This window comes from Leuciscus leuciscus (assembly GCF_965113295.1).
Source record: "Leuciscus leuciscus genome assembly, chromosome: 20".
In the NCBI taxonomy this organism is placed as follows: domain Eukaryota; kingdom Metazoa; phylum Chordata; class Actinopteri; order Cypriniformes; family Leuciscidae; genus Leuciscus; species Leuciscus leuciscus.
The window spans coordinates 24,528,114-24,540,785 of NC_138744.1; positions in this window are offsets into that span (position 1 = coordinate 24,528,114).

The following is a 12,672-nucleotide window of genomic DNA, read 5'->3' on the forward strand; positions in this document are numbered from 1 at the left end:
GTTATAAAATATATCAAAACTCCATATTTATCATTTTTATAGTCAGTAAGTTGTTAACTGAGTTTGTTTTTTGTGTGCTGATCTCATTTGTTTACATTTCTCCTGGAGAAGCTGGATGAGCCTCAGCAGCGCAACCTTGTTACCATTGATCAACTTATTACTGGTAATCCATTTATTAACAACTGTTGATTGCAACTTAAAATGAATGTAATAAAATTAGAATAATCTCTCGTTTTAGTGATTCCCAAGTTATTTTTTTGTCATTGACGTTCTAATCAGGCTACTCTGGTCGGGCAAGTAAAATTCTCTTTCAGGTTGGCCTATTGTATTTATATATAAATATATTAGGGATGTGACTGTGGGAAAATTTTCCCACCGGTTAATCGATGTGTGACACCGCTGGGGGCTTTTGAATCGGTAACTTAAAAACGAAAGTAAAATATGTTCGTCCGCACGGACATTGATAATGGTGCAGAGCGAGCGCATTGCAATCTTGATATCGCAGTCTGTTCATTATAGCCTTTATAAAATATAATAATAAAATAGTCAACCTAACATATAAAAATTACACTGCTCTGAATAGTATGAATTGTACTGACTATTTAAACACAGTAATCACCGCTAAACTGTGATGTTTCCAAGCACATATTTGCGCATGTGAAGAGGATAATTTTTCCCTTCAATAGTGGAACGTGAGTGAAGTACAAAGCCTATAATAAACAAATGTTTAGCATCCAAAAAATGTAATATATATATATATATATATATATATAAACACACTTAAAAAAAAAAAAAATATATATATATATTGTTTTTGTTTTTTTTGTTATATATATATATATATATATATATATATATATATATATATATATATATATATATATATATATATATATATATATAGCTGCGAGCAGCGATTGCGGGCCCAAGCCGGTGAAACCGCCACCCCGGTGCCTTTACTCATCAAGCCGGACAACTTTCTAATTTACATTCATTAGCTCCGGCCATCAGGAAGTCCGATATTTTGGTCTGAATGTGGATTTTTTTGCAAAATCAGCCTCTGAATTTTTAGCCACTCCTCTTAAACTATTTATTTTATTCCCTTATAAAATATATACTTTTTCAACATGATGAAAATACATTAAATATGCTAAATTGTGAACGGATAATAAATATCTCAAACGGTTTTGATATGGCGAGGGATTAAAGTAATGTCAAAAAAGGAATCAGAAAACATCTCATATCTTCTACAAATGTAATTATACACCGTTTATTTTTATATAAAATTATACAAATATTAGAACTAAACCCATTTTATTCTGTTTTTGCAATTCAAGAAGTATAAAAAAAGTTAAAAACAGGCTATTTAGTGCTATTTGGTTCAACAAAAAAGCAAATATAGGGCTATACTGCCCTCTTGTGTCCAAAAGGATAGAAATATAGTATATAAAACTTTTTACTAGGTAGGCCTATATTGTATTTAAATATAAATGTATTAGGTATATGACTGTGAGGATATTTTCCCAACGGTTAATCGACGTGTGACACGAGCGGGTGCTTTTAAATCGCTAATATAAAAGTGAAAGTAAAATTCGGACGTCCGCACGGACATTGATAATGGTGCACACACGTTGGAAAGAATGATACTTTTAAACGTAACACTAAACCGTCATTAGGTGTCGCCAGGCGACCGTCTTAATGAGCGAGTCATTGATTCATTCGTTCAAACGATTCGTTCGAATGACTGAGTCATTCATGATTGAGACAGATGTTTATGGATTGATCATTGAATCTTTGAGTCAACCGATCCGTTCTAAATGCTGAATCATTCAGTAATTCAGTAATAAGTTGCTGTGAGATGCGCGACGGTTCTGCTGTGATCTTTGTTTAACTATTTTTGCTGCTGAAACAGCAACCTTGTTACCATTGATCAGTAATACATTTATTATCAACTGTTGATTGCAACTTAAAATGAATGTAATAAAATTTGAATAATCTCTCGTTTTTTTGTAATTCCCAAATAATTTTTTGTCATTGACGTTCTAATCAGGCTACTCTGGTCGGGCAAGCTAAATTCTCTTTCAGGTAGGCCTATTGTATATATATAAATATATTAGGGATGCCGGTTAATCGACGTGTGACACCGCTGGGGGCTTTTAAATCGCTAACAGTAAAATACAGATGTCTGCACAGACTTGAATAATGGTGCTGAGTAGAGCGAGCATTTTCAATGAATTCCTATGGAAGTAGGAATTAACTAAAAAACGTTCACTCTGTTCTGCTCGTTCCTCGCCGTGGGCGCTCACAGTTATGAATGCCTATTTAGCCAAGAGCTTTTAGTTAAATTTTAAAATGAACGCCATTTCGGGGGGTGGATGGCTTGAATTTATTTTACAAAAGCACCATGTTGTGTTTCATTGCGAGTGTACATAAATATAAGTAAACACTTTGCAGTTTGAATGATGTCCTGTATGAACAAAATTATGTTTTTATGTGTCTACTGTTAAATCACACACACATTCCAGCATTGCAAACTTGACATCGCAGCCTGTTCATTATAGCCTTAATAAAATATAATAAAATAGTAAACCTAACATATACACACTGCTCTGTTTAAATAGTCAGTAGTACAATTCGTACATTCACAGTAAGCACTGCTCCACTGTGATTTTTCCAAGCACATTTTTGTGCATGTGAAGAGGATGATTTTTTCCGTCGATATTGGAACACGAGTGAAGTACAAAGCCTATAATAAAGAATAGTTTAGCATCCAAATACATCGCAACTGTTGAAACGTTTTGATTCTAATGAAAGAGTTACGTGAGCCCAACACTTACTTTCGTTTTTATTTTTACATTAAATTTAAATGATTTGTTGTGGAATATTTTGAGTGTATCACAAAATCAGAATAAGGTAAGACAAGTAATATTTTCTGTCTTTTATATACATATATACATATATATATATATATATATATATATATATATATATATATATACTGTATATATATGTAGCTTATGTATGTATGTATATATAAACAAATATATATAAACAAAATCAGAATAAGGTAAGACAAGTAAAATGTCCCCTCTTTATTTATATATATATATATATATATATATATATATATATATATATAGCTGCGAGCAGCGATGGAGGGCCCAAGCCGGTGACACCGCCACCCCGGTGCCTTTGAACTGCTCGCAGCTATATTTATTATTATTATTATTTTTCTGTCAACCTTTCGGGTTTTTTTGAGATCCTTAACGTGCTCGGATTTTTGATATCTCGAACGGTTTGGCCGTGGCGAGGAAACGAATTTATGGCGAATAATGCAAAAAGGAAGTGTGTTATAACTTCTGCATACATTATCTGATCTTGATGAAACTTCCACAGTGTGTTCATTGTAAGAAGCCGATCACATGGATGTGACTATTGTGAGTAAAAGTTATAGCGCCACCAACTGGCAGCAGGAAGTTTGTCACTTTCAAAATGCTTTTGACAAAAGTTGGGGGGTTAGTTTTACCCACAGTTTGAAAAATCAGTACGTATATTGGTCTCATCGAGCCAGACAACTTTCTAATTTACAGTCATTATCTCCGACCAACAGGAAGTCAGATATTTTGGTTTGAAGAGGGTTTTTTGGAGAATTTTCTCTCTCTCACTCACAGTGTTTTTTAAATAAGTTAGATTTTTTATATATATTTTTATATATATATATTTACTATTTTATGCCTAAACATACCCAGTCACAAAAAAATATTAAAGCTATTCTATGGCTTTATATCACTTTAACACGTTAAAGGGCTCATACTGTAGGCCTACATTTTGGCTAATTATTTCCAATGCTATCACGGATCATAACCTCATCATCTAGAAACTGCCACTCAGAATACATACATAGGACATAAAGACATCATAGGGGATTGTGAACATATTTCACTATATTTCAACTTCATCCTCATTACATATATATATATATATATATTTTTTTTTTTTTTGTAACTAAAGGCACCAGGGTGGCGGAGCCACCGGCTTGGGCCCGCAATCGCTGCTCGCAGCTATATTTATTATTATTCTTATTTTTCTGTCAACCTTTCGGGCACTTTTGAGACCCTTAACGTGCTCGAAAACTCTTGAAACTTTGCACACAGGTCAGAACCCGCGGCCATCAGGGCCGGGCTGAAGCTGGTACCCGGGTGTGGCAGGGGGGCTCAACAGCGCCCCCTGGAACGAGGTCCGAAAACTTGGTCCATAAATCAGACACGCTTGCATGTAATAATATGAAACTCGGTACATATATAGATCTCATCGGGCCGAACAACTTTCCAACAGGAAGTCAGCTATTATGGGTTGTTTGGAGAACGCTTGCTGTGGAATTTGAAACACTCCTCCTAGAGAATTAATTCAATCCCCATCAAACCCGGTGTGCATGAAGTCAAGACATTGAGGATGCTAAATTGCGGACGGATTTTTGATACCTCGAACGGTTTGGCCATGGCGAGGAAACGAATTTATGGCGAGAAAAGAGAAACACGAAGTGTTATGACTTCTGCATACATTAACTGATCTTGATGAAACTTCAGCAGTGTGTTCGTGGTAAGCGGCCGATCAGATGGATGTAACTATTGTGAGTCAAAGTTATAGCGCCACCAACTGGCAGCAGGAAGTGTGTCACTTTCAAAATGCTTTTGACAAAAGTGGGGGGGGTTAATTTTATGTACAGTCACAAAAATCAGTACGCATATTGGTCTCATCGAGCCGGACAATTTTCGAATTTACAGTAATTAGCTCCGAGCAACAGGAAGTCAGATATTTTGGTTTGAATGTGGATTTCTTTGCAAAATCAGCCTCTGAATTTTTACCCACTCCTCTTAAGTGGTTTATTTTATTCCCACCAAACATTTTCAACATGATGAAAATACATTAAAGATGCTAAATTGTAAACAGATAATAAATATCTCAAACGGTTTTGCTATGGCAAGGGATTAAAGTAATGTCAAAAAAGGAAACACTAAAAACCTTGTAACGGAGAGCAGATCACCAGTTGCATGGTGATTAAATCAAATTAATTAATGCAGTCTAAATCTACAAAACCCCTGTCTCGCTCTGACTCAAGCTATTCTCACATTCCAAAGCACTCTCATTTACGACACCTCTGCTGTTTTGAGATTGCTCTGCGCAAGACGTGCAGCCCAAACGGCGCCGAAAAATGGTGTAAATTATTGACTATCCCTCACTCTACATGATCTCTTACGTCTAAACCAACAGAGACCGTCTGTTTATGGCCGGGAGAGCCTCACGCTGACCAATGAGAGCGATCCCGAAAGCACTCCCCCCTAGGGAGTCCCTCGGACACTGATTTACACATAGACACTAATTAACTCTTCACAACAATAAAACAGTGTTGTAGAGACCAGATGCCCGAAACATGTGGTCTGTGCCTAATACATCAATCCAAAGAGCCAAACGCACGCACACACATAAGCCTCACCCGCAGCGACGGGGACAAGAGTTCAGCGGACGGGTATGAACTTTCAAGACGCACTCACATACACACACACAGAAACACACTCAGGCACCACCACGTGTGATCCAAAATCCTTGTATAAAACATTTTAAATGTATTTTCTTGATGTGTATGATCCCCTGTCCCAAATATTATGCCTATGTAGTTTGTTGGCCTGTAATCACTCTGTGGTGTCCACAATTACAAGAAATGATGTACCTCCTTGATTTTAGATATTAGAACTGTCATTCGCGGTATTGCCGTGTTCCTCGAACCCCAACGATGCTGAATCTTTAACACAAAATATCAGAGAATGCATTGTTTTATTAAATACCAGTGGTATTAAGTTATGGACGAATTCATCGTTCAAAACCCCGCGGAAAGGAGGCGTATAGACCTCAAAACGTCAGGAGGTGGGCCCATACGTTGTTAAAGACGATTGGCCCACGTACGTGAGGGAGGCGTGAGTTTAGCCCTTTAAAATTGCGCGCCCCTTTCCTCTCATTGCAGTCCGCCAGAGAGAGAAAGATGACACGCCTCCTTCCCTCAAGGAAGCTCCGCTCGCTTTTATTTTCCTTTTATTTCCAAGTCTTTTCTTAGAACTACTATAGTATAGTCTTCTGAAACCAACCCACAAAACCAACTTAAGGCTAAAGATAATCTTTGCTGAGTCTTCGCTCGCTTCAAGTCGCCATAGCAACCAGAACGCTGTGACCACGTGATCCAGGTGTCTTTATCCAACACAGACGAACGCACTCAAGGAAGGCCGATCTTTCAAACAGAGTAACGTAGATCTTTTAAATTTGCAATCTGAAGGAAATGCTGTTTAAAGTTGTCTAAATATTACTGAGAAACGTTGGGGTTTTGTGGTGAATGACTAAACTGTTTCTATCCCTCTCTCTAAATTCTCTTTCACACACACAAACATACACGTTCACACACACACACACACACACATACTCTCACCCACGTGTGCCGAGATAAACACACTACCACGTGCTCACGGAGCGACACACCCACCTTACAAACGCTACCATCTCCACATTTCACACACACATCTAAAATCATTCGTATCTCAACTATTAGTTTCCTCTCGCTGAGTTTCTCTCTCTCTCTCTCTCTCTCTCTCTCTCTCTCTCCCAAATCTCTCTCTAAAACCTTTTTATTTTGTTGTATTTCTGTATTACGATCGTTATATTGCCTGTTTTGTTTATGCATTTTTACTCATGCGTGATTTAAAATAATTGTGTAATCGCTAGCTTGTGTAAATAAACTTTGTTAAATCATTTGAATTAAGTTTGCCTGTTTTGTTTCAAATTCTGAGTCCCTGATGAGTGCAGATTGTACCTTATAAGCTCTACGATTGGTTTTATTCTTAAAAGAAACCTAAAATTGTCTAAAACACGGAGATAATTATCTTCTTTGTGGCCACAAGAAAGTGTTATCTATCAGTGTTAAAGATGCCCGATCTCTGTTCATAAATTATACATTCTGTCCGCTGGACGGCCAGTCTGCATGGTAAATGAACATTCGTCAACTTCTACCTCAAATTCCCCCAAATTGAGTAAATGCTACCCGTCTCTATCAGTGATTATTACAAGTAATTGTGTAATCGCTGATACAAGCCGAGGTCTTGACCTATTCCCTAATTTGAATAAATTAATTTATGGAAGCAACAGATGCATATTCACATTGATGAATATTACCGCTAATTTGAGCTAATTAATTCCCCAACACAAAGTCATTGTTGTTACATAAATATTGTTTTTTTGAATGCGGGCACTCTCATACTCAGTTTTGATACAAATTGTGCAATTTGATATTCATGTGTGATTTTTGAAAGTTTAACGTTTTTGTGCGCGTTTGAATCTTGTAACGTTACTAAACAAGTATTGAATTACTGAATAAGTCGACTCGAAAAACTGATCAAAGGGCAAAAAGCCATAACCCACCAGTTAAGTCTGGTCGTGGAGAAAAAACTGCAGTTAAGTTTACAGTATTGTTGCGAGTCCAAAATTAGAGGAAAATAAACATCTCTTTTGCTTGACCGTACATGTAATTCTGTTTTAATACCTGTATTGGAACAAAGGAGTCCATCAGGCATTGTTACCGGTATTTCTGTAAACCCCGAGAGCAAAGTAAGCTACTCCGGTCAGAAAGAATATATTCTATTGTATGTCGCTAGCAACGACACTTACGGGTTAAACCACTGGCTTTGCTAACCAGCAAGAAACCCGCGTTATAGTTCTGCACGGAACAGAAACAAAAGATCCGCCGTGATCTCTCAAGAATTTATTTGCAGTGTGATTTTTGTGTTTGCAAAAGGTCTGCGTGACCTTTTTAAAGAATTTATTTGCAGTGTGATTTTTGTGTTTGTAAAAGGCCTGCACGCGTGAAATTGCGATTGCTGAAGTCAATCTTACAGGCGTGTATTGTTCTCATGTTTTAAATTTACCACCTCGTGTCTTTGTTCCGCGTAAGCGCAACACTGCCACCGCGTGGTCGACGACGGGGTAAACACCCGTCGGCCATTTCCTTCCGCCTTGATTTTGGTGATAAAAAAATAAAAAAATAAATTCGCGGTCGTAAGTATCTAAGACGCTGTTTAAATACATATTTGTATTTACAGCTCGCTAAGTTCGTTTAAAACAACCCTTGTATTTTGGACTGAGACAGTTTATTGTGAATTTAAATTCCCAGAAAGGAAACCGGAAATTATAGGGTGTCTCAATCCAAAAGCACTGATAGTTCACCCGGAAGAGGACAGTGCCCCACGTGGCCACACCCCTCCAGGTCAACTATCCCTCTTCTCCTCAGGGTCACTATACCCTGCTGTGTTTTCCACTTCTAAATCTACATTGATGATTCTGTTTGGGTTTATTCCCATTTTTAAATAATCATTTAATAACAACTTCAATGTTATAGTGATTATTTTATTTTGTTGTTGAAATCCTTCCATTTCTAAAAAAAAAAAAAAAAAGATTTTTTTTTTATTTTTTTTTTATTCCCAATCATCATACCCCTGAGAAAGACAGAGCCCCCTAGTGGAAGCTCCCTGTCCAAGTCAGCTTTCTACAAATTTACTCTGTTGAATTTCATTCCATAGATGCTGATTTCGAATGATTAGTTTGTAATCATTACAAAATAACTTAAGTGTTGTTTGATTGTTATAAATAACCATTCGAATTCTCTGTTAAGGTACCCCAGGATTATTTGGATTTGATTTTAAGCCAATTTTGAATTAAAAGTTTAAGTGTGTCCAACAGTTAGGGCGAACCGACGAGAGGAAGAGCGCCCCCTAGAGGCTCTATTAAACCACTACAGTGGTCTACCGCACCGCTTCTCCTGTTTCCACCTACATCGAGAAACCGCTAACCTTCTTCTGTTTCACCTTTAACTGACAAGACCATACACCCCTTTAATTCGGTTTTTCCGCTTCAAGGTTGGTTTAATTTTACTTTGTTTTGTGTTTTCTCCCTCTGCGGAGTTTTATTTTGTTATTATTGTTTTACCACATAACTCCATTTGGTGTAAACAAGAAATCTTAATTCACTTTAAAGTCCCTTGTTTCACTCCATGTTGTGGCTCTTAAAGGCAAGAATCTCAGCACTTGCAGTGGACTAGGAAAGTCCCGGTTTGACCTCTGTGGGTGAGTCTCCCGACTGACGTTTCCGACACTGACCGTGCGGTGACCCTTGAGTTTCTCTTACCTCTGCCACGGGCGGCGGCACGCAGTGCGTGACCTCAGCAATCCGGTGCTTCGGAGTGTCAGCCATAAAAACCGACGCAAGAGTCAATTGTTGGGACCGCTGCGCAAACACTAGGCAGACCCTGCCATCGTTCTGTGACGCACTCACCTTTGCATTGCGTTTGGTTGGTTGATATCTCCGGAACTACTAGGATTGTGTTAAAAGTCACCCTGTTTGAGGGGTCGTGTCCGTGAGCAGAGTAACGGAGAATCCAAGGTCACGGCGGCCAGGTGTTCGGGGCGCCAGGAAGGTTGACCGCGCTCGGGGAGGGCCGGCCGGGGCGACCTCCGTCCATTTCAGGTAAGACTAAATCATTTAAAAAAAAAAAGAAAACTCTGCCTCCCACTATAAGCCACATAATCTTAAATATCTCCCCCAAGGCACATCCTTTGTGCTATTAGTGTCCAAATTACAGCTCAGATCAAATCACTGATATTTTTGTTTTTGTTTTTGTGTTCAATTTCTGTTTCTTCCTCCCCTTTAAATCCTCGCCTACTCGTGCCTTGCATGTTCTGTGGTAACTTGTTTTTCAGTGCACCAACGAGACCCCAAAAAGCTAAGTAATAGAGGGACAACTGAACAGTCTCTATTCCGGGTCCTATGCTGACCCGCCTAACTGTCTAAAGTCAGTTAGCCCAAAGTTCTATAGACGGCATACCGTCCTATAGTTTATTAGCTTCACGACACGATTGCATTGGCCCTTCTTGTGTGTGTGTGTGTTGTGTTTTCTCTCGCCTACAGTGAGTCAACATGTCGCGCTCATCCAGCCCTGCGGCTCACTGGAGTAGCCTAGAAGCGTGGCTGTCCGCCATGACTTCCGGCTGTCTATCCAAAGACTTCGGTGACCCAAAACTCCTGACCCAACAGGAACTGGACAACAACGTGGACCAGATCATGTCCCAGGACCCCACGCAGGCCTACAGTTCAAAAGAATGGAGTCGCCTCATCGGGAGTCTCTCTCACTACCTGGTGTCCCAGGCACGTCTGCTGGAGGAGGACAAAGCCCAGCTGGAAAAGGACAAAGCCAAGCTGGAAAAGGACAAAGCCCAGCTGGAAAAGGACAAAGCCAAGCTGGAAAAGGACACCGCTGGACTAAAGACTCAGCTAAAGGAGGCCTGCAAACAAAAGGAGCTGGCACAACAACAACTGGACGAGCTACTTCTGGGAACTGAGGAGGAAACACACCCGGAACTACAACAGGAAGTGGAAAGACTGCAACAGGAAGTGGAAAGACTACAACAGGAAGTGGAAAGATTACAGCAGGCCCTGGAGGACCTGCGTCTGGACACGGACAGGACAGTGGAGGCGGAGAAACAGACCACGGCTGCCCTAAATTCCAAGTTGCTACGTGGAGAGGATCTGCTAGCAAGAGCACGCACAGAATTAACGGACAGAGACGCTGGAGTCAAAGTTTGTGAAACATTTTTGCAGAAAGCCCGAGCTGAAATTGACGAGCTCATCCAACAAAGACATGAGCTTAAGGGCGAGCTGGACATGGTCCACTGTGAACTCAAACATGTGTACGACCTACAAGATAAGCGGGAGGGGGAGACACACACCACCCCGTCTCTCCTTACCCGCGAACCTGCACTTCACAGCCAAACTATTAAAGCTAAAGAAGAAGAGGAAAGCCCACGCCCTGACACTATCTCACCTGTTGGACCCGTCCCGGAAAGACGAGCCACCAGTCACCGCACAGCCTCTAAAGAACTGGACAAGCTGGCAAGAAACATCCCTACATTCAACCCAAATCCAGCAGGTGGCAACGACGTACACTCTTATTTAACCGATATTGAATTTCACTTGCAAACTGTGGACAATGTCACGACTTGGGACAAGTTATATCTCCTTCGGACCACTTCTGGGCGCATCGTGAGGAGTTTCCTGGATCGCCAGCCAGAATCCGTTAAAACGAACTATCCACAATTACGACAAGCCCTGATCCGTGAATTCTCTGATCCAGACTCGGACCAAGGCATCATTGCGGCAATGGACCTCAAACAAGCTCGTCTGGAAACGCCGCAAGCCTACTACGAACGTCTGCGGCTCGCCTACTTCGGACCGAGGAATGAGGCACACATGGAAGAGGACGTGAGTTTCAAAACGCTTTTTCTGCGGAATCTCCACCCAAGTCAAAGTGCGCACCTGGGCGTTCTAGTCTGTCCACGGACCCTGTCAATTCAACAGTTACGTGACCTGGCCCACAAAGCGTACGTAAAACAAAAGACTGTGTCTGAAAAACCTGTAAAATACCCCACAGTGTGTGCCGTCGCTGCGCCCGGTCCAGAACTTGCCCTGGAGGGTGCACAGCCTGCCAACTACGAACCCGGCAACAAACAGTCCCGACCGTTCCAAGCCGGCAGAGGACAGCGAAACCGGGGAGGTGTCCGCCCAAGGCCGCAAAATGATCGTTTCGGTGGATCCTGGGACCGGCCTCGCTTCCCCCACAACCAAAAAGGCGGAGGCAGCTGGGAAGCCGACCGCAACCCCAGAAGGGGCCGACCCCGATCTCCCCGAACCACAAGCCCAGATCAACGGCCAAGGGACCCATCTCGACATGACAACGGTAAAGTCAAAATGGAGCCCACACCCGACAGAAACAGTGCAGCCACGCCCGAAGAAGCAGAACTCATAAGAGCACTGAGAAATCTTGTCCAAAAGAAACCTCACAAGGAAGACAAAGATAAACCAGACACCGCATGACTAGCCCACAGGCCTGAAACCAATGCTCCTCACGCTGACAGCCCACCTGAAACTATTGTTAAACCTCAGACTGCTGAACTCGCTGTCACATCACAAAATGACAGCTCCACTCACTCCCTCAAACTGACAGCCCCGCAAAACACTGCTGTCAAACCAAAGACTATCGAACTCGCTGTCACATCACAAAATGACAGCTCCACTCACTCCCTCAAGCTGACAACAACACTTCCTGCACAAGACTGCAGCAGCTCTCACAACAAAATGCCAGACAGCGCTGTCCTAGTAATCTGCACCAACAACGAGACACTAGAGACCTACCCCCACTGCTTGTCAATCAACACACAAGAGCCCATGCCACAACTCCTGGGCAACCTCATTGAGAGAGGAGTGGCACGAAAACTGTACTTAACCATCACCTTAGAAAAGGAAATGCAGCTCGAAGCCCTGGTGGACACAGGTTCTGACCTAACGCTAATTTCTGCTCAACTATTTCAAAAACTCAAGTGTGAAGCGCAAAGACAAAACCGAACTCTTAAATTCCACACTTGTGAGCTGAACGTGCAGTCATACAGCCAGAACGACATCCAGCTAAAGAACTTAGCTCCCATTCACCTGGCAATCGGTCCTATGAGCGTAGTCCACCCTGTGTATATTTCCCCTGTGAACACTTATCAATTTCTCATAGGCAAGGACCTGCTGGACCGTTTTGAA